Source organism: Panthera uncia, chromosome B1, assembly GCF_023721935.1.
Source record: "Panthera uncia isolate 11264 chromosome B1, Puncia_PCG_1.0, whole genome shotgun sequence".
Classification (NCBI taxonomy): Eukaryota; Metazoa; Chordata; class Mammalia; order Carnivora; family Felidae; genus Panthera; species Panthera uncia.
In genome coordinates, this window is record NC_064811.1 from 26,157,011 (window position 1) to 26,177,822 (window position 20,812).

The 20,812-nt window shown below is 36.5% G+C and overlaps 1 pseudogene; it reads right to left on the minus strand.

The window, feature by feature from the left end:
- The window catches only part of LOC125922329 (ADP/ATP translocase 2-like), a 34,322-nt pseudogene extending 17,852 nt beyond the window's left edge, over positions 1–16,470 (minus strand).
- Positions 16,471–20,812: the final 4,342 nt, after the last annotated feature.

Below are 20,812 nucleotides of genomic sequence, written 5' to 3' on the forward strand. Positions count from 1 at the left end.
TTAATTGATAAATTTTATAGAAAATTTATTATTTGCAAATATTTCCTTTATAAAATATCTATATTTCAAATTTGTTTACTTTTATATTTATTATCTCCTCTTTATTTGTGTTTCTTTTGCTGCCCTTAATTTGGAGTCTAGACATTCATATCTATTCCTTGCTTATGTAATTATTGAAACAATGAATTTTACTCTACTGAATATTCCTTACTCCACCAGGATTTGTACACTATCTTCCAATATCTTTCAATGAGATTAGATTTTCTTAGTAGGCAGAAAGCTTGGGATGTATATATATATATATATATATATATCCCCTTTGGAACACAAACTGAGTATTTTGGTTAAAATCTATAGATTCATAAGTCATGGATAACTGGTTGACTCCTAATCAGGTACTCAGAACAACAATAGAACATCAGTGACAAAGGAAATATACATGAATGGATCTCAGAATGGGTCAGAGTGTGAAGATATTTATATCTCTCACAAATGAACACTAGAAGGTATCACTCTATTGGGGATATATTAAACTGTTGGATACAATCCTTCAGATGTTAGTTTTTCTTAGTCATCTCAGTTCTTGCTTAATAGACTCATTCACAAAGTGTTCATTGTGGCAGAGATGTGACTAAGCATGAATTCAAAAACATGAAATTATTTCACCAAGGCTATTTAGCTACAGTCACTACTGAGAAGATTAGATGCTGATACCAAAAGTCAATGTCGAGCCCTAAAATGGCCTAATACCCTGGGAGATCTGCAGGCAAGTAGCAGATTTATTAAAGTCTATACTTTTCATTGTGAGGTAGTGGGGCACAATTTCTCCCTGTAAGAATAGATACATATTCCAGGTATAGATTTGTTTTCCTTGCCCAAAACCATTATATAAGTACTTGTAGAATGTCCGTTGTATGGTCAATACCACTTCTGTACACAGGAATAATTCACAAATCCTACACTCTAAAATAAACCCCATGATATCAAAGGCAATATTTAGTTCTATCACCCAGAATTGGTTAGCTCCCTAAAACTGTTGTATGAGTTAGCAAAGAATAAATCATGGAAATATCATTTTGTGAGGTAGGGATGCATTTCTATAGCAGGCGATATAAATCTGAAACCAGCAGCCAATATACAAGGCTTTGCCTTCATAACCAGTCATAAAGAGTTCAGGACCTAGGTTAAGTTGAGAAAGATACCTCTCATGATTGCATGTAATAGAAGAAATTTTTACTTCTCTTCCCATGATCCCAGGTTCAGTGTTTACGGAGATCATAGAGCCCAAGAGAGGAATGCTTCCATGAGGAAACACAGCTATACTTTCACAAATATGAAAGCTGAAACTACCCTTTGTCATATTGGGCTCTTAATGGTACTAAACCAATAAACAATGGAAGAAAGCACTAGAGTGGCTAATGTGATATATTCTGCTGGTCAAGGGGATATTTGGTTGTTGCTACTCAATGGGTTCAAGGAGGTCTATATTTAGACCCTAAGGAATTCACTGGGGCATCTTTTAGTACCCCCTGTATAATCGTTTTCAATAGTGGAAACAGCTTTCCAAGGATTCAGATCCTGAAGGAAGAAAGCATTTCTTTTTTTGTTACCAAGAAAACTTTCTAGCTGAGGTTTTGACTCAGAATAAGGGGAATATGCATTGAGTAGTATATAATCCAGGAATAAACCCCTATTTATACAGTCAATTAATTTTTGAATAAGAGCCAAAAACATAAAATGAAAAATAGTAGCCTATTAAAGAAATAGTGTTGGATCAAATGGATAGCCACATACAAAAGCATGAAACTCGACCAGTATCTTACATCATAGACAAAAAGAAATTCAATTATAGGTTACAGACTTGAATGTAAGACCTGGAACCATAAAACTCCTAGAAGATAGCAGGTAAGCTCTGGGAAATTGCTCTTGGCAATTTTTTGGATGACACAAAACTAAGGTAACAAAAGAAAGAATGAGGAAGCGGGACTACATCAAACTATAAAGTTTCTGCACAGCACAGGAAACCGTCAAAAAATTGAAAAGGCAACTTATGGAATGGGAGAAAATGTTGTAAACAATATATCTGACACAGAGTTAATATTCACTATATGAAATGAATTCAAACAACTTCATATCAAAAAACAAAATGAAAAAAATTTTGATAAAAAAAAATGGTCAAAGGACCTGAATAGACACTTTCTAAAGAAGACATACAAATGGCCAGCAGGTACATGAAAAGATGCTCAACATCGCTCATCATCAGGGAGATGCAAATCACAACCACAATGAGACGCCATGACATACATGTTAGAATGGCTATTATAAAAAAGACAAGAGATATTATGTCTTTGAAAAGATGTGGAGTCCCTGCACACTGCTAGTGAGAATGTAAATTTGTTTGGCTACCATGGAAAACAGTATTGAGATTACTAAAAAAAAAAAAATTTAAAAATTGAACTACCGTATGATCCGTTAATCAATCTTCTTGGTATGTATTACACGAAAATATAAACAGGTTATTGAAGAGATTTTCATTCCCATATTTATTGCACCCTTTTTCACACTAGCCAAGATATGGAAACAAAGTGAAATGTGCTAAGGAATGACTAATACTGCATTTATATGTGGAATCTGAGAAAAAAAAAAAAAAGAAGTCAAACTTAGAGAAACAGAGAGTAGAAAAGTGGTTGCTAGGGGTTGTGGGGTAAGGGAAATAGGGAGAGGTTAATCAAAGTGTACAAATCTTCAGTTATAAGATAAATGAGGACCTAATGTATAACATACATTATAGTTGATGGTGTGACTACAGTTGATGTACTATTGAAATTTGTTAAGGGATTAGAACTTGAATATTGTCACCAATATATATAGATAGATAGATATAGATAGAGATAAATATATAGATATAGTGCTGGATGTGTTGATTAACTAGGTATGTGAAATCTTTTCACGAAGTATACATATATAAAATTGTCATGATATATGCCTTGATTAAATCCTGTAATTTTGTCAATTATACCTCAATAAAGCTGAAAAATAACCTATATTTCTCTCTAAAAATACATGTATATGACCTTAGAGCGTATATGCCTGTAGAATACATTTTGTGTATGTATATATATTATGTAGATAGATATACACGTATATATGTGTATACATGTGTATATATGTTACATATATATACACATATATATGTGTATACATGTGTATATACAATATATATAGCATATATATTATATTTAGCATATATATGTATATATACATGTATATAAAGAAATCTATGGTTATCAATTTAGTCTCCATGATTACGTAGGGAAGTGACAATTAGAGCTATGCTTTATGTTAAATGTTTGCCCCACCATTCCCTATTGACCAGTGGGGAAGGGGGAGGGTTCACCTCTAGGATAACAGGGTGAAGGAGATCAGAGAGGCCAATGTATTTATTTCTCTAGGCTTCATCTGCTGTAGCCTTGACTCATAAAATGATAAATTCTTAATTTTAAGGTAATCAATATATACTACTATAATATACAATGTCTAACAAGTCAATGACTTAACAAATAAAATATTTTAAATAGAAGAAAGATACAGAATATATTATATAAATTAATGTCATGTTAGGCAAGTACTAAACTTTATATGAAATTTTGTTATTCTGATTTTAGTAATATTACTTAATAATGGGTCTCCCTATTTCACATTACATTAAGATTGTATGGTACTTGTGAACAGTAAGACAGGTCTTTGAGCATCTCAATGTACTAATTTACCGTATGACTCAACATTACTGAAAAATGAAAGACTAATCATTGTTGACCACAGAGTTAAAAAGAACAACTGTTGTTTTTATACACTAAAAGTATTATTTAAGTAAACTAAACTGTTAGGGAGAGTAGTAGCATTCTCTAATGGCAAACTTAAAATTGAATTCCTGATATTTACTATACCTTACTGCTGGGTTAATACTTTTTAAGCTACTCATGAGAAAAAAAAATGTTAAAGATTTTATTAAAATAAAAAAAATTATTTATAAAAATAACCCACTATATAGCGATTAAATGCCAGGAGCTTTGCTAGATCCTACCCAAGATTATTCAAATCTTCACACAACGAATTTACGGATCAGTGTCTTTGGGGAATCCAGCTCTTGGTTAAAAACCAATGGGTGATTTTTCAGGCTGGAGAGTAAGCCAAAGAGGCACACAGCAGGGCATTCCAGTTTCTGAGGGGAGTTGCAGGGAAGGATGAAACCTAGCTGGTCACACTTTTCCAGTATTTGCATTCCTGGGGCATGCACCTTCATGCCTAGTGTCCTTTATTTCAGACTTTAGCCAGAGTTCTTTACAGGTGCGCCTGCTGAGAGCTCTTTATGGGGAGAGAGAGGAAGAAAAACGTTGAAGATATTTTTTTGTCATTTGATTCAGTGGCCAGTATTTTTCCACTCCTAGCCCTTCTCCCCTGCCTTCTCTCCTATCCCAGCTCCCATAAAACTGCCAGAGGCTTTTCTTTTGTGCTTCTTCAACAGGGACATGACACCCACGTCTGTGCTGATCTACTTGACTCTCCCCTGGAGTACTGTTTTTTGGAAGAAAATAAACAGGGGAGTTAGTGACTTTTCCAGTTTTATCCTCTTGCTTATACCATTGCCGTTAAGCAATTAAAGGCTTAAAACTTCATCATTTTTGGCTTGTTGCATTAACCAACTACTCCAACACCTGGCAACTCAGCCCACACACATACTCTCCCTCTGCTCAACTTGGTCCTAAGATTGTATCTCACCCAATATTGTCAGTAACTACTTCATTTCTCTTAGGCAGATGTTGTAGGATTGAGAGCCTTGTTTTACCACAACTCAAGTGTTTCAACAGGCGCAAAATATCGGAAAACTTATTTTGGAATACACTGACGTGAGAACAACATATAAACCACCATACTGCCAGTCAAATAAACAATGTGCCCTATATCTGGCAGTGTTTGAACTCTTTGAGAGTAAGAAATGCGTTATCATATTTTCCAAAGAAATCCATTTCTTTGCCCCAATATTGAGGATATCAAAAGGTCGATAAGTATGCACAGTCCTATTTTTTGAAAGCAATGTTGCTACAATACCCAAGTTGTTTCCCCCCCATTTAGGGAGATCCATCAGATAATTAGAGCTAATTATAAGGGTACCCACACTACAAGCATTACTTTGAATTATTAAGACATTCTTATTCACCTTTTAGTCATTACATAGAATTTTATGAAGAGATAGTAAGGAAAAGATGAGAACAATTTCTATAATTAAGGATTTCATACTAAATTTTAAAGCTTTGCTGTTTTATTCTTATGTCCATTTCTCTGTGTGTGATCCACAGTCAGGTGGATAGTCATTGCAAGACCTTGTCAAGAGTTTCATTAGCTGTAGCATAGAAGAAAGAAGAATACAAAGCACTTCTTCTGTCACAGGTATCAAGTGGCAGCTATAATTCAGAAGGCATCTCTTCAACTATTCTTTTATAATTAAATTTTTGAGTACTTTTAGAAAAGCTTGGAATCTCTACAGCGTAAAACATATATGATCATTACTGGAAATCCCTTCCTATGTTGCCCTGGTCCTGTGAGTATTATGAGAACAATATAAAAATGAGGATATTTCAAATGTACACACCATCATTATTTGATACGTGGCATGGCTGAGGGAGCATAGTGTATATCTAGAGTGTAAAATAATCTTTCAAATGTCTTACTACCTCTTTCTTAGCTGCCCTAAGTCCTTTCTCCACACTCATATTCCAATTCATAATTATTAGCCTTCATAATCGAAAGGGAAGGATCATAAAGAAAAATAAAGGAAAAAGTTCTGACTGGTGGAATTCAGGAGTGTGTTGAAAAATTAGGTAATGGGAGAAGCAATTCTGCATCTTAGCTTGGAGAACAAATAGAAGCAGGCAGTTACCACCTTTTTTTTTTTTTTTTTTTTTTTTTTTTTTTTTTTTTTTTTTTTTTTTACAAAGACTGACTTGCTGTTCTCAGCTTCAGCTTCCAGAGGTGGTCTTATCTCAAGTTGTCTCTGTCCTCACTTCCTAAATGCTCTAAAGGTGTCAGGTACCTGCCAGTAATAATTAGATCCATTTCCGTTTCATAGGACAGAAACTATTCTCAGAATTGCTTAAACAAAATAAAAATAAATTGATCGTTTTTAAATGGGAAGTTAATGGAGGCTTATAAAGCTTCAGTCAAGATAGGACCTAAAGGTTAAATGATGGAAGTGACTATATATCAAGTAAGCTGCCCTGTGTCGTGTTGTATACGGCTACTAATGTTTCTAGAGAAATGTAATGTTCTAAGCTAATGATCTTAAGGGAACCTGTGCTTCTTTCCCAATTTATAGAACACCATTTCTACGGAGGGACCTGCTTTATTCACCTAGATCACCTACTTACCATGCATCTCACCCTGTAGCTGTGAGTATGGAGTCGTTGACTGGCCTGATCTAAGTCAGATGTCCTCCTCTATAACTGAGGACTGTGTCAGTCACACAGGACAGCAAACAAAATTAATGAGAGGAGAGCTATGGAAAGATGGCAGGATAATAAGTACCAGGAACCTATGTCCCCACTTAAACAAAGGCACTGTCAGAATCCGTGTGATATAACTGTTTTGTAACTCTGGAATCTTTGAAGGCTCTATTCTTCCAGGAGAAGGCTCCCACAATAAATTTTAGTCTATTTCAGCTCTCACACAGCAGCAGCTACCCAGTCCCCACTCCAAGCTCCATGGAAGGCAGCTGTGTACATGTTCCTAGACAGTCTGCACACATCTCTGAGGAGCCAGAGGTGTGCAAAAAAGATATCTAAATATCAATGATATGCGCTCTGACAGCTGATTGCTCCTTCTGATCATCGAGGCACAAATAGGGGTGTGGCCACTGTTGTACGTCCTCCCATCTTTACAAGCCCTTCCCCCTAGGCTGAGTGACTGCCAGGGGATTTAAAGATCTGGTACTGTTTTGTTTATTTTTTTTTTCCTACCTTCATTGTTCTTCTATTTTTCTCCCTTTTGGGAGCCGGACAATAAAGACTAGAACATTAAAAAGCAATAGCTTTTACAGGTAAAATTAGAAAGAAAGTCACCACACATTTCAGGCACAGGCTCACAAAAGACTTTAAAGAGAGTCTGATCTTTGGCACAGAGGCAGCCTACAATAAAAATAAATCAAATAAGCAAAAACCAATCACAACACAACAAAGCAAAACAAAACCAAAAGAAAAAAAACAAAAACAAAAACAAACTACAGCAAACTTTGAGGAAAGGGATAGAATTTGATTTCCAGAGTTACCCCATCATTTAATTCAAATGTTGTTTTTCTTTAATTTTCTAAATATTTATTTATTTTTGAGAGAGAAAGAGAGACAGAGCACAAGTGGGAAGGGACAGAGGGAGAGGGAGACACAGAATCCGAAGCAGGCTTCAGGCTGGCAGTTGTCAACACAGAGCCAGATGTGGGGTTCAAACCCACGAACCATCAGATCATGACCAGAACCAAGGTCAGATGCTTAACCACTGAGCCACCCAGGTGCTCCTCAAATGTCATTTTGAACAAAAATAATCAAAAGGCATAAAAAGAAACAGCAAGATATGATCAATTCCACCCATGTAGAGTGAAATAAAAGCCCACTGAGAGTAAGTCAAAGCTGTATAAAGAAATAAGGAACGATCTCAATAAAGGTAAATACATGGGCAATCATGAAAGCTGATGTGTTAGAGTTCTCCAAAGAAACAGAAATAATAGAATAGACATATACAGATATATAGATACAGATAGATAATAGATATAGGTATATAAAGAGATATTTATTAAAGGAATAATTTTGTGTTGTTATTAGAGGACAAGAAATTCCACAATCTACCATCTGAAATTGGAGAACCAGGAAAGCCAGTGGTATAATTCAGTATGAATCCAAAGACATGAGAACCAGGGGCCCCTGGTATAGTCCCAGAGTCCAAAGGCATGGGAATTTTAAATTCCAATGTCCAAGGTCAGGAGAAGATGGATGTACCTGCTCAAAAAGAGAAAGTATTCACCCTTCCTTCAACTTTTTATTCCATTAAGCCCCCCTACAGATTGGATAATACTTACCCATATTGGTAAGGATAGATCTCTCTAGTCAATCTACTGAATCAAATGTTAATTTCTTTCACCAACATCTTCACAGACCACTGGGCATCAATTAGGCCAGTCAAGTTGATACATGAAAGTAACAATCATAGCTTATATTATTGTACCAATGGTTTTGTTTTCTACATGATTTAAGAGACTAAAACATATAAAAACCAATTTTTGGTCTAAGAGCTAATATCATGTAACTTTGGTTTGTAACTCTACTTTTGTTTTCTATATAATTTAAGAGATCGATGTATTTAAAATGATTGTTTATATTTTGGGGCACACAATGTATAAAGATGTAATTTTGTGAGATCAACAACTAAAAGGGGGAGGGATAGAGATATAAAGGAACAAAGTTTTTGTATATTATTGAAGTTGAGCTGGTATAAATTCAAGTTAGATTGTTATAACTTTACAATGTTAAATGTAATTTCCCATGTTAATCACAAAAAAAAAAGCTATGGAATATACAGAGAAGGAAATGAGAAAGGTATTTAAACATCTTAGTACAAAAAATTACTACACATAAAATAAGACCATAATGCAGGAAATGAGGGACAAAGGCTATACGTCATTGGCAAACACAGAGCAAAATGACAGAAGTCCCTTCTTATTGGTAATTACATTAAATGTAAGCAGACTGAACTCTCTACTCAAAAACCAGAATTGGCAGAATGGATATAGAAATGATCCTACTCTATGCTATCTACAAGAGACTCACTTTAGATCCAAAGGCACAAATAGATTGAAAGTAAAAGGATGTAGGACACCTAGGTAGCTCAGTCGGTTAAGCGCCTATTGATTCTAACTCATGTCATGATCCCAGGATCAAGGGATTGAGCCCGCATCTGGCTCCTTGCTGAGCATGGGGCCTGCTTGGGATTTTCCTTCTCCTTCTGTCTTTACACCTACCCAGCTCACACCACTTTCTCTCTCTCCCACCCTCTCTCTCTCTTAGCCTCTCTCCCTCAAAATAAATGGATAAATAAACATTAAAAAAAAAAACAGCAAAAGTGAAAGGATGAAAAATGTGTTCCATGCAAATGGTAACCAAGAGATAACAGGGGTGGCTATACTAATATCAGGCAAAATAGACTGGAAATCTAAAAAGTTTAAAAGACATAAAAAAGGATAATATATGTTTCAATAGAGCAAGAATATATAACAACTTTAAATGTTTACATACCATCAAAATATATGATGCAAAAAACTGACAGAGTTGAAGGAAGAAATACACAATCCTACAATAATAGTTGTAAATATCAATACTCCACTCTTGACAGTAGGTATAGAACCAGCAGATTGAGGATACATAAGGAAACAGAGGACTTAACACAATAAACCAACTAGATCTAAAAGACATACACAAAACACTACACCCAAAGACAGCAGCAAGTACATCCTTCTCAAGGGCATATGAAACATTTTCCAGGATGGAGCAAAGATAGTGGTCCACAAATCAAATCCCAAGATTATATTTATATTTATATTTATATTTATATTTATATTTATATTTGTATTTACTTATACATATACTTATACTTAATCGATATTATTTATATTTATATATCATACAAACTGTCTTTTCTAACCTCAGTGTATGAAGTTGGAAAGCAATAATTAACAGCAGGAAAACTGGAAAACTCACAAATTTGTGGAATTTAAATAACACACTCTTAAATAAGCAATGGATCACAGCAAACATCACAGGAAAAGTTAGAAAATACAGATAAATGAAAATGAAAACATAACCTACCAAACCTGACAGAAGAACAAAAGCAGAGCTAAGGGAGAAATTTATAGCTCTAAATACTTATGTTAAAAAGAAAGATCTCAAATCAGCAACTGAGCTTTAAATATTAAGGAACTAGAAAAACAAAATAAAAGGCAACAAAATAGAGAATATAAAATTAATAGAGATATCCAATGAAACCAAAAGTTAGATTTTTGAAAAGTTTGTCAAAATTGCACTTTTACTTAGGTGGAATTAAAAAAAAAGAGAGAGAGAGAAAGATTTAAATTAGATTGTAATTAGAAATCACATCGAGAATGAAATATGGGGCATTACCATTGATTATACAGAAATAATAATAATAATAAAAAGATGATTGCAAAGTACTAGGAACAACTAACTGTATGCCAATGCTATAAACTGAATGTTTGTGTACCTTCCTAAAGTCACATGTGAAATACTAAGTTAGGAAATTCAAGAAGCAACTGGGTCATGACTTTGGAGCCCTCGTAAATGGAATTAGTGCCTTTATAAAAGAAACACCAGGGAGTTCTCTGACCCCTTCCACCATGTGTAGACATAGCAAAGACGTGGCTCTCTGTGAACCAGGAAGTGGGTTCTCACCAGATACTGAATTTGCTAGTGACTTGACCTTGGTCTTCCCAGCCTCCAGAATTGTGAGAAATCGATGTTTGCTCTTTTTTTTTTTTTTTTTTTTAATTTTTTGGGTTCTCACCAGATACTGAATTTGCTAGTGACTTGACCTTGGTCTTCCCAGCCTCCAGAATTGTGAGAAATCGATGTTTGCTCTTTTTTTTTTTTTTTTTTTTTAATTTTTTGGGTTCTCACCAGATACTGAATTTGCTAGTGACTTGACCTTGGTCTTCCCAGCCTCCAGAATTGTGAGAAATCGATGTTTGCTCTTTTTTTTTTTTTTTTTATTTTTTTTTTTGGTTATTTTTTATTTATTTTTTGGACAGAGAGAGACAGAGCATGAACGGGGGAGGGGCAGAGAGAGAGGGAGACACAGAATCGGAAACAGGCTCCAGGCTCCGAGCCATCAGCCCAGAGCCTGACGCGGGGCTCGAACTCACGGACCGCGAGATCGTGACCTGGCTGAAGTCGGACGCTTAACCGACTGCGCCACCCAGGCGCCCCTGCTCTTTAAGTAACCGATCCTAGCAGCCAGAATGGACTGACAGCAACAAATGGAATAATCTAGATAAAATGAACCAATTTCTACGAACTTGAAACCTATCAAGTCTAAATCATTAAGAAAATATGAACAGACTTATAACTACTAATTCATTCAATATGAATAAAAATTAGTCCAACAAAGAGAAGTCCTAGACCTGCCTTCACTGATGTCTTCAACCAAACATTTAAAGAAGAACCAACAACAGTATTCTCAAGGGAACACTCACTAACTCATTCTATGAGGCCAGCATTACCCCGATGAAGCTAAACAAAGACACTATAAAATCAATATTCCTAATAAACACTGATGCAAAAATATTCAACAAAATAACAGCAAACTAAATTCAGCAGCATATTAAAATGATTATACACCATGAACAAGTGGGATTTATTCCTGCAATGAAAGATTGTTTCAACATATGAAAATAGATAATGTAATATACCATGTTAACAAGATGAGGGAAAAAATGCATGATCATTTCAACTGATGCAGAGACAAAATTTAAAAACTTCAACACCACAGGCGCCTGGGTAGCTCTGCTGGTTAAGAGTCCAACCTTGGCTCAAGTCATGATCTCACTGTTTCCTGTTCCCAAGTTCAAGCCTGGCATCGGGCTGGGTACTGACAGGTCAGTGCCTGGAGCCTGTTTCAGATTCTGTGTCTCCCTCTCTGACTCTGCCCCTCCCCCATTCATGCTCTGTCTCTCTCTTCTTCTCAAAAAGAAACATTAAAAAATAAAAAGTTCAACACCTTTTCATATGAAAACACTCAAAAAAGTAAGCATTGAAAAAAACTATCTCAACATAATAAAACTCAGAATGAATATCATATTCAGTGGCAAAAGACTGAAAGCTTTTCTTCCGTAATCAGTAACAAAGCAAGTATGCTGGCTTTCACCACTTCAATTCAACACAGTATTTGAAGTTCTACTCAGAGGAATAAGGCAAGAAAAACAGGAGTCATTTAAATTGGAAAGAAGTAAAATTATCTCTGTTCATCACTGATTTGATCTTATGAAATCAAAACCCATAGAAAACCCTGAAGATTCTACAAAAACAAAAACAAAACTGTAGAACTAATAAATGAATTCAACAAAACATCAGGATACAAAATCAACACTCAAAAAACCGTTGCGCTTATGGGTGTCTGGGTGGCTTGGTTGGTTAAGCATCCAACTTTGGTTCAGGTCATGACCTCACACTTCGAGAGTTTGAGCCCTGTGTCAGGCTCTGTGCTGACAGCTCAGAGCCTGGAGCCTGCTTCAAATTCTGTGTCTCCCTCTCTCTCTCTGCCCCTCCCCTGCTCTCACTCTGTCTCTGTCTCTCAGACATATTAAAAAAACAAAAACAAAAACAAAACCGCAAGTGTTTTATTTCTATATACTAACAACGAGCAATCTGAAAAGGAAATTATAAAAACAATTCCATTTGCCATGCCATCAAAAATAATAAAATGCTTTTAAAAAAGGAATTAACCAAAGAAATGAAAGACTTGTTTGGTGAGAACTACAAAGCATTACTGAAAGAAATTAAATAAGACATAAATAAATAGAAACACATCTCATGTTTATGGATTGGAAGACTTAATATTGTTCATATATCAATGATACTCAAAGTAGTCTACAAATTCAATGCAATCACTATCAAAATCCCAATGACATTTTTTACATAAGTAGAGAGCCCTTTGTAAAAGTCATATGGAATTGCACAGTAACCTGAGTAACCAACACATCTTGAAAAAAGGAGAAAAAAGCTGGAGGATTCACACTTTCTGAATTAAAAACTTACCACAAAACTATAATAACCAAAACAGTGTGGTACTGGCATAAAGGCAGGCATTGACACCAATGGAATACGATAGAGAAGCCCAAACATAAATCCTCTCATACAACCTCAAATGATTTTGACAAGGATGCCAAGGCCATTCAATGGAGAAAGGACAGTTTTTTTCAACAAATAGTGCTGGAAAAACTGGGTACCTACATACAAAAGAATGAATTTGGACCCTTACCTAATACCATATACAAAAAAATTAACTCAGAGTGAATTATAAACCTAAATGTAAGATTTATACAACTATAAAACTCTTAGAAGAAAACGTAGGACAAAATCTTTACAATACTGAGCGTAGCAACAATTTTGGGATATGATACAAAGGTTTAGGCATGAAAAAGAAAAAGTATAGATAACCTGAACTTCATGAAAATTAAAAACAAATTATGCATCATAAAGACAAAATCAACAGAGTAAAATGGCCACCCACTGAATGGGGGGAAGTATTCCAAACCACGTAAAGGATTAATATCCAGAATACGTAGAGAACTCTCAAAACTCAAAAATAAAACAACAATAACAACAACAACAAAACCCTCCAAACAACCTGATTCAAAATTGAGCAAAGGACTCGAATAAACATTTCTCCAAAGAAAATATACAAATGACCAAAAAAACACATAAAAGATGCTCAAGCTCACTAATCCTTTGAGAAATGCTAATTAAAACTCGAAGTGTTCATTTATTTTGCAGAGAGAGAGAGATGAGCAGAGGAAGGACAGAGATAGAGGGAGACACAGAATCCAAAGCAGGGTCCAGGCTCTGAGCTGTCAGCACAGAGTCCAATGCAGGGCTCAAACTCACAAACAGTGAGATCATGACCTGAGTCGAAGTTGGACTCTTAAACAACTGAGCCACCCAGGCACCCCTCAACCTTTTCATGTAATAAAGTGATTTTATGAAGGGATACTAACAAAATAAAATTGAGAGCAACTTTCTTCCTAAGAGGTGAAAAGTATGTCCAATATCATTCCTACCAAGACAATGATTCAAAGCAAGGACTCTGGCAGGAGACTAGCTGGCTTTAAACTCAGCATTTCCTTTCCTAGCTGTGTAATACAGTCAGATTACTTCACCTATTGGAGCTTCAGTTTCCTCCTCTGCAAAATTTGGGTTAGGAAAACAACCTAGTTCCTAGGCTTTGAGAACATTAGATGAGTCAACACACGTTCAGTCTTCTAATAGTGGGCACCACTGAGCAAACAAATTTAGCTGCTCAATTCAATAAACAATTAGGGAGTTTTATTTGCTACATCATCTTGGTATGTAACTTGGTGAATTAAGGCCAAAGAACAATCCGATAGGCTCTGCAATTCAGTTTTCAGATCTCTGTTAGCTTTTCTTGAATCTTATCCAGAAAATAGGGGCCCTTTTATGTGTTTGGGTAAATCCACAAACTCCCTCAAATTTCAACAAATATATTCTATATAATGGCGTTTTTATGTATTTTTATAGGAAAAAAATTCATATCCCAAACAACCTGTAAGCAATGATCTGCTTCTTCATTTCATTCAACCCTGTAATTGGCTAAACTGAAACTATTATGTTCGAAGTACGATGCTATAGTGGTTACAAGGACTTTTATTAGCATCGTTTTTCTGAAAAATCCTTCACCTCCTCTAAACATTTACAAGAGAGAAGTAATTATGCTTATTTTTTCATATTTCTGGAAATTATCAATTTCACATTGCAAAAAACAGTTGATCTGAGATACCAAAAACTTAATCCATTCCTGAAGATAATTAGACATTTCTGAAGCATATGCTAGCACATTTATACCAATACATTTCTATGCAGCAGTGATTTGTTGCCCACAGCTTGAGTGAGTTACTAGATTTTCAAAATTTGCCAAACCTCTGCTCTTTAGGGAATATTTGGCTCAATATACATTTTGGACTAAGGTGGCTCGCCTTTTAAAATTTCATTTCCTGACCTTAATATGTTGATTTTAGGATGTGGTAGACAGTAAGGAAAGGCAAGCTGTCACAATTAATAGAAGACTATGCCTTTGAAATTCCAGTTCTACTCTGTGGATTTTATATCTTGTCTTTTATGTCTTTAAATGAGTCAACTTATAAAAAAATAAATAAATATACTGATTCACACGTAGTATGCATTAATTGGTTTCACTATTTTAATATTCGTCGACCTGAACAAAAGTCTATTTAACTGAGCATCAAAACTCAGCCACAGGATAATACTGAGGTTGAATTTCTGTATTAGAAGTAGATTTTCTCTTTAAAATGTCAGACCCTACAGTTGTGTGTTTTAGTTTGACTCTATTTCTTTCTCTTTTTATACTATGATCTCTGACATTTTCCGGGACTCATTGTTCATAAAACTTCTGGAATACACTGTATGTGGTGTTGAAAAGTAAAGGGAGAATATTCCATTTCAAAGCTGGTGGTAGTTTAAATTTATTGCTATGTATATTCAAGACATTGTCATATGTCTTTCAATGTAAAAACAAACAAACAAACAAAAAAAAAAAACTGGAGAGACATTTATTATAGGGGGATGAGGCCTGTGAGGGGAATGGAGGGAAATGAGAAAGATGTTGGGGAAAAGGGTCAGTCACTCTTTTTTGTATATTGTCAATAACAGAAAGAGATATTGCATCAAATAAAGACTGAAACAATTATCATAAGTGGCAGAAATTCAGAATGCTCAAAAATAAGGGGAGGGAGAACATAGGAAAAAGTAGGAAATAAGAAAATCTTCTAGTAGCAAAGCTTGGAAAAACTGGATACGGTATTCCCTAAGCCTAGTAACAAATTTTTCCAAGAGTTTGCCTGCTGGGAATTCTCTTTTTCTTACAATGTCCTTTAAGCAGGGGTTGTTTTCTTTGTTACTTAGCCTGCACTTCATCAGAATTGCATTCCTCTTAAAATTCAAAGAGATATTCAACAATCTAAATATGTCTATGCCATATCTGTAAACCAGATAGCATCATCCCCTTGCTCTTAACCTGCCAGTGGCTTCTTCATGACATTTTCCAGAACATCCAGACTTCTTAGCATCCCCTTTAGCTGTCTAGTCTAAACAACCTCTCCTCACATACTCTTTTCAAATGATAATGACTGTTTTGCTGTTCTCAGAACATTCTAAACTCTTCCATCAATTTTCCTGTTCAAGATTTTTACATCTGCATCTTCTTTTGCTGAGAGCACATCCCCTCACATCGTCACATGGTTTATGTATATCTTTGCTCAAATGGCATCTTCTGAGAAAATCTTTCCTTTATGCTGCCTAAACCACAACTATCCCTGCTCCACACCAATCACAAAGTGAAAATTAACCACATTTTATTTTCCTTCACATATCTCCGCATAAAATATTGTATATTAAATATATATTTATATACTTTGTTATCACCTGTTTCTATCCTCCCACCAAACGCGTGTTCCATGAGGAACGGGACACCATTTACTGAGGAAACACAAATAATCTATCATCAAATCCTACCAATTTGGTAGTTTCAAATAATCACCTGCAGTAACTGCCTCCATTTTTCTCCAGTGAAGTGTCTCAGAGGTTCTGGCCGGTTGCAGGGGGCCATAACTACAGAGAGCTGCGAATTCTCCCCAGAATAACTGACTTTATTTCAAATAGAATGTGGGAAATTTCAAGACTATGGGCACTCTTCAAAATAATAGAGATTACTACAGTATTATACAGAGGGGTAAATGTAAAGCTTCTGGCATAATATGAGTGATCAATAAACAGTTACAATGAAAACAACAACAACAACAAAAACCAATCGAGATTCTGGTGGTAAACGATTAAGGTGAGGCTGGTAATACCATGAGAACAACAAACTAAACCATAAGCCTGCTAATTTATCAGAGACAACCAGGAAAACAGACAGCTAAGAGAAGCCCACGTGGGGTGAGGAAAAAACCTCAAAGGCCGACCTCAAAAATTACTGCAAAGGGGCCCAAATTTACCTAAATGGGATAGAACATTCTGTACCTCATGGAATTGTCAAAAACAATAGAGCAATCATGCAGCAATTAATGAAGCATTTCAGCTGAGTGTGATACCAACAGAGGCAAAGAGCTTAACAGAAAGATAAGAAAAAGTACAGCAGGCCAAGAAGAGCCAAGCAAAAATCAATGTCCTTTCAGTGTGACTGGGCTCATGCCCAAGGAGGTGATGTCTAAGGAACAGTGTCAGAGCTTTAATACGACAGAAGTCGACTTCACTGCAATAGTTCAGCCCAGTTATTCAACAAATAAGCAAGCAAACGACAACAAGACCAGGGGGAAATCATCCAAATATGTTGGTCTGTATTATCTAAAATATGTACTTTAAAGGAAGAAAAGTTACAAGGCATGTAACGAAACAGGAAAGCATAACCCACAGATGGGGGAAAAAACAAAAAGCAAAAACTGCCTGAGAGTCCACCAGAATGTCAGATTTAAAAAAGGCATCAAAGGGGGCCATTTAGAAAATGAGGAGTAACATTAGTAAGATGTTAGGTACAGTAATTGATGCAAGCATCCTCCCCCAACTCTGGACCCCCCAGCTCAAAATTAGAGTGCTATCCATGAACAAAACTAGCCCTGGGAGGGCTTGAGTCCAATTAAGAACCTACAGCAACAGTGGAGATAAAAAAAGGGGGAGCTTGGGGTGCAGAATAATGACACAGTAAGAGTCACGGGAAAGCTCAGGTTAGCAGGGAAGTCTAGAGACAGCTAGGAGGACAGAAGGGTTAGGGTTAGCAGCAACCACACAGTGGGTGTCATCATGGTTCCCAGGGGCCTAACTGTATGGAAGACTCTGGAAGCCTTTGCAGCTGAGGATGTCCACAGTCCACAGGAGAGCTGCAAGTCTCACCACAACTGTCACAGCGGAGGACGCCATAGTGTTTCCTGGCACAGACCGCAGGAGCCTGCTCTGCAAAGAAAACTGGCAGCTTTTGCCACTGTGGGAACCGACAGCCATCCCCACTGCACAGCCTTTGGAGAGGGAGATGCTGCCATACCTGCACTGTCCCAGAAGGAGCTACGGTTGAGCCACTCTGGAACACTGGCTGAGAGCTCCCTCTGGCACTCCAAACACCCCCAGCCGGAAGCCATGACTGACTTGTATGCACCTGGACTTCAGATCCCAGGTCTGAGGCCACTCTGCACGTGCCCCAGACCCTAGCCCCACCTGAGTCTCAGATGACGGAGCCCTGCCTGTGGAGGAGCCACTGCCTTGGACACCAGACCCACTGTTGATCCATGTGTACCTGTGCTCCAGGTCCGGGCTTTATGACGTGCCAGTGTCAGTCAATGCCTGAAGCCCAAAAGTCATCCCTAATGATGGCCAGTGCCACAGACTCAGAGTTGTTCTTACTGCACAGGGGCCCACATTCCAGGCTCTGGCTCCATGGCTGCTCTAGCGATAATCACCCACCAGATTTCTGTTCCGCCGTCACTGTGGGGTGCCTACAGGCTGGATGTGGTGGTCACAGGGATCCCTTTGGCCATGCTATCCTCCGTGAGAGAAAAAGAGGTCAAGTGGTCTCTGGTAGCCCATGACACCAAGACCCCAAGGGCACTCACCAGACACCGCAGCCTTTGCCCCTGGGGATCTCTACTCTCGTCGCCAACACTGACCTCTCAGCTGCCAAAAATGCTCATGGACTGCACAGCTGGTCCTTCTGGAAGCTGAAACAGCCACACCCCAACCCACGGGCACCCTCATGCTCAGCTGCAGGTCAGGTCTATCTCCATCAGTATCAGTCTCTAAAGTCTGGACAAGCTGACTGCTCCATCAAATGCATAGCATTAATGCTAGGGTTCCCAAGAAGAAGAGATCAAATATTGAAATTGTCAAAATCAGGAATAAAAAAGGGTGCCTTGTTACCAATCTTAAGGGAGAAAAAAATATTTTAAGGGAATACTATTAATGACTCTATTCCCAAATTATGTAACTTAGACAACATGGACACGTTCCTAGAAAGATATACCAAAAATTACTCAAGAAGAAATAGAATGTCTGAGTAGACTCAGAACAATCAAAGAGATGGAATAATTAATGAAAATTTTCCCACAAAGGAAAACTCAAGCAAGCCCAGGAGACTTTGCTCATGGATTCTACCAAACATTTAAAGAAGAATTAATACCACCTCTCCCACCCAACCTCTTTTAAAAAGTAAATAAAAGAAACATTTTCTTACTCATCCTGTATTATTCTGATACCAACACCACACAAAGACATCACAAAAAAATAACACTAAAGAACAATAGTTGTTATTAATATAGATGCAAAATTCTCTGCAACACACTAGTAAGGCAAATCCAGCAGTTTAAAAGTGTTGTTACACATCAAGGCTAAAAAGGATTTATTCCAGGAGTGTCAGGTTGGTTTAAAATCTGAGTATCAGTTAATATAATACACCACATGAATAGATAAAAGATAAAGCTGTCCAGTCATCAAATAAGGCACAGAAAAAAACATAAAACACATCTAACACCCTTTCATGGTAAAGACACTGAGCAAGCTGGGAATAGAAGGAAATTTCCCCAACTGATAAAGGGCATCTACAAAAAGTCTACAGCTAACATATTTAATGATAAAGATTGAATTATTTCCTATTATAAGCAGAAACAAGACAAGAATGTATATTCCAGTTACTTTCATTCAACATTTTACTGGAGGTTCTAGCCAGAGAAATTAGACAAGAAAAAAAAAAAAATTAAAGGCAACCAGATTGGAAAGGAAGAGGTAAAACTATCTCTATTTGCAGATGACATGATTTATATATAGAAAATTTGAATGAGACCACTTACAGTTATTAGAACTAATGAACTAGTTCTGTAAGATGACAGATCACAAGATAAATAGAAAACGTGGAATTTTATTTTCACACTAGAAATGAAAATCTAAAAGTTAAATTAAAAGAACAATTCCATTTTCTATGGCATCAAAAAGAATAAACCCCTTAGGAACATATTTAATGAAAGAAATGCAAAACTTATATTCTGAAATTTATAAAATGTTGTTGAAAGAAAGTAAAGATCTAAAGAAATGGAGAGATACCCCATGTTCATGGATCAGAAGACTTATGACATTAAGAAGACAATATTTCCCAAATTGATCTTTAAAGTTAAACCAATCCATATAAAAATATCTCTTGGATTCTTTGCAAACATGAAAAGCTAATCCTTAAATTAATACAGAAATTATTGGGCCACAAATAAGCCAAAGCAATTTTGTAAAAAAGAACAAAGTTAGGATACTTTTAACTTCCCAGCTTCAAAATTCACTCCACGCTACAATAAAAGAAGTGTGATATCAGTTCAAGTAGAGTCATATGGATTAGTAGAATAAAACTGATTATCCAGAAGTAAATTTCTGTATTTATGGTTAATTGACTTTTGACAATGGTGGCAAGACAATTACACGAGGGAGGGAGGGGGGTTAATAGCTTTTCCAACAGATGATGCCAGGACAACTGGATATCCACATTAAATAAATATCCACATTAAATCATTAATTAAATCCAGGAAACTGGATGTCTTTCCCATACCATATTCAAAATCTAAAAAAAATGAGTCATAGTCCTGGGGCACCTGGGAGGCTCAGTTGGTTAAGTGTCCGACTTCGGCTCAGGTCATGATCTCACAGTTCGTGAGTTCAAGCCCCGCGTCAGGCTCTGTGCTGACAGCTCAGAGCCTAGAGCCTGCTTCAGATTCTGTGTCTCCCTCTCTCTCTGCCCCTCCCTTGCTCACACTCTGTCTCTGTCTCTCTCTCTGTCTCAAAAAATAAAACATTTAAAAAATGTTTTAAATGAGCTTAAGCTATAAAACTACTAGAAGAAAACATAGGTACATTTTTCTGGCCTTGGGTTAGGCAATGATTTCATAAATATAATACCAAAAGCACAAGTTACAAAAGAAAAGTAATTG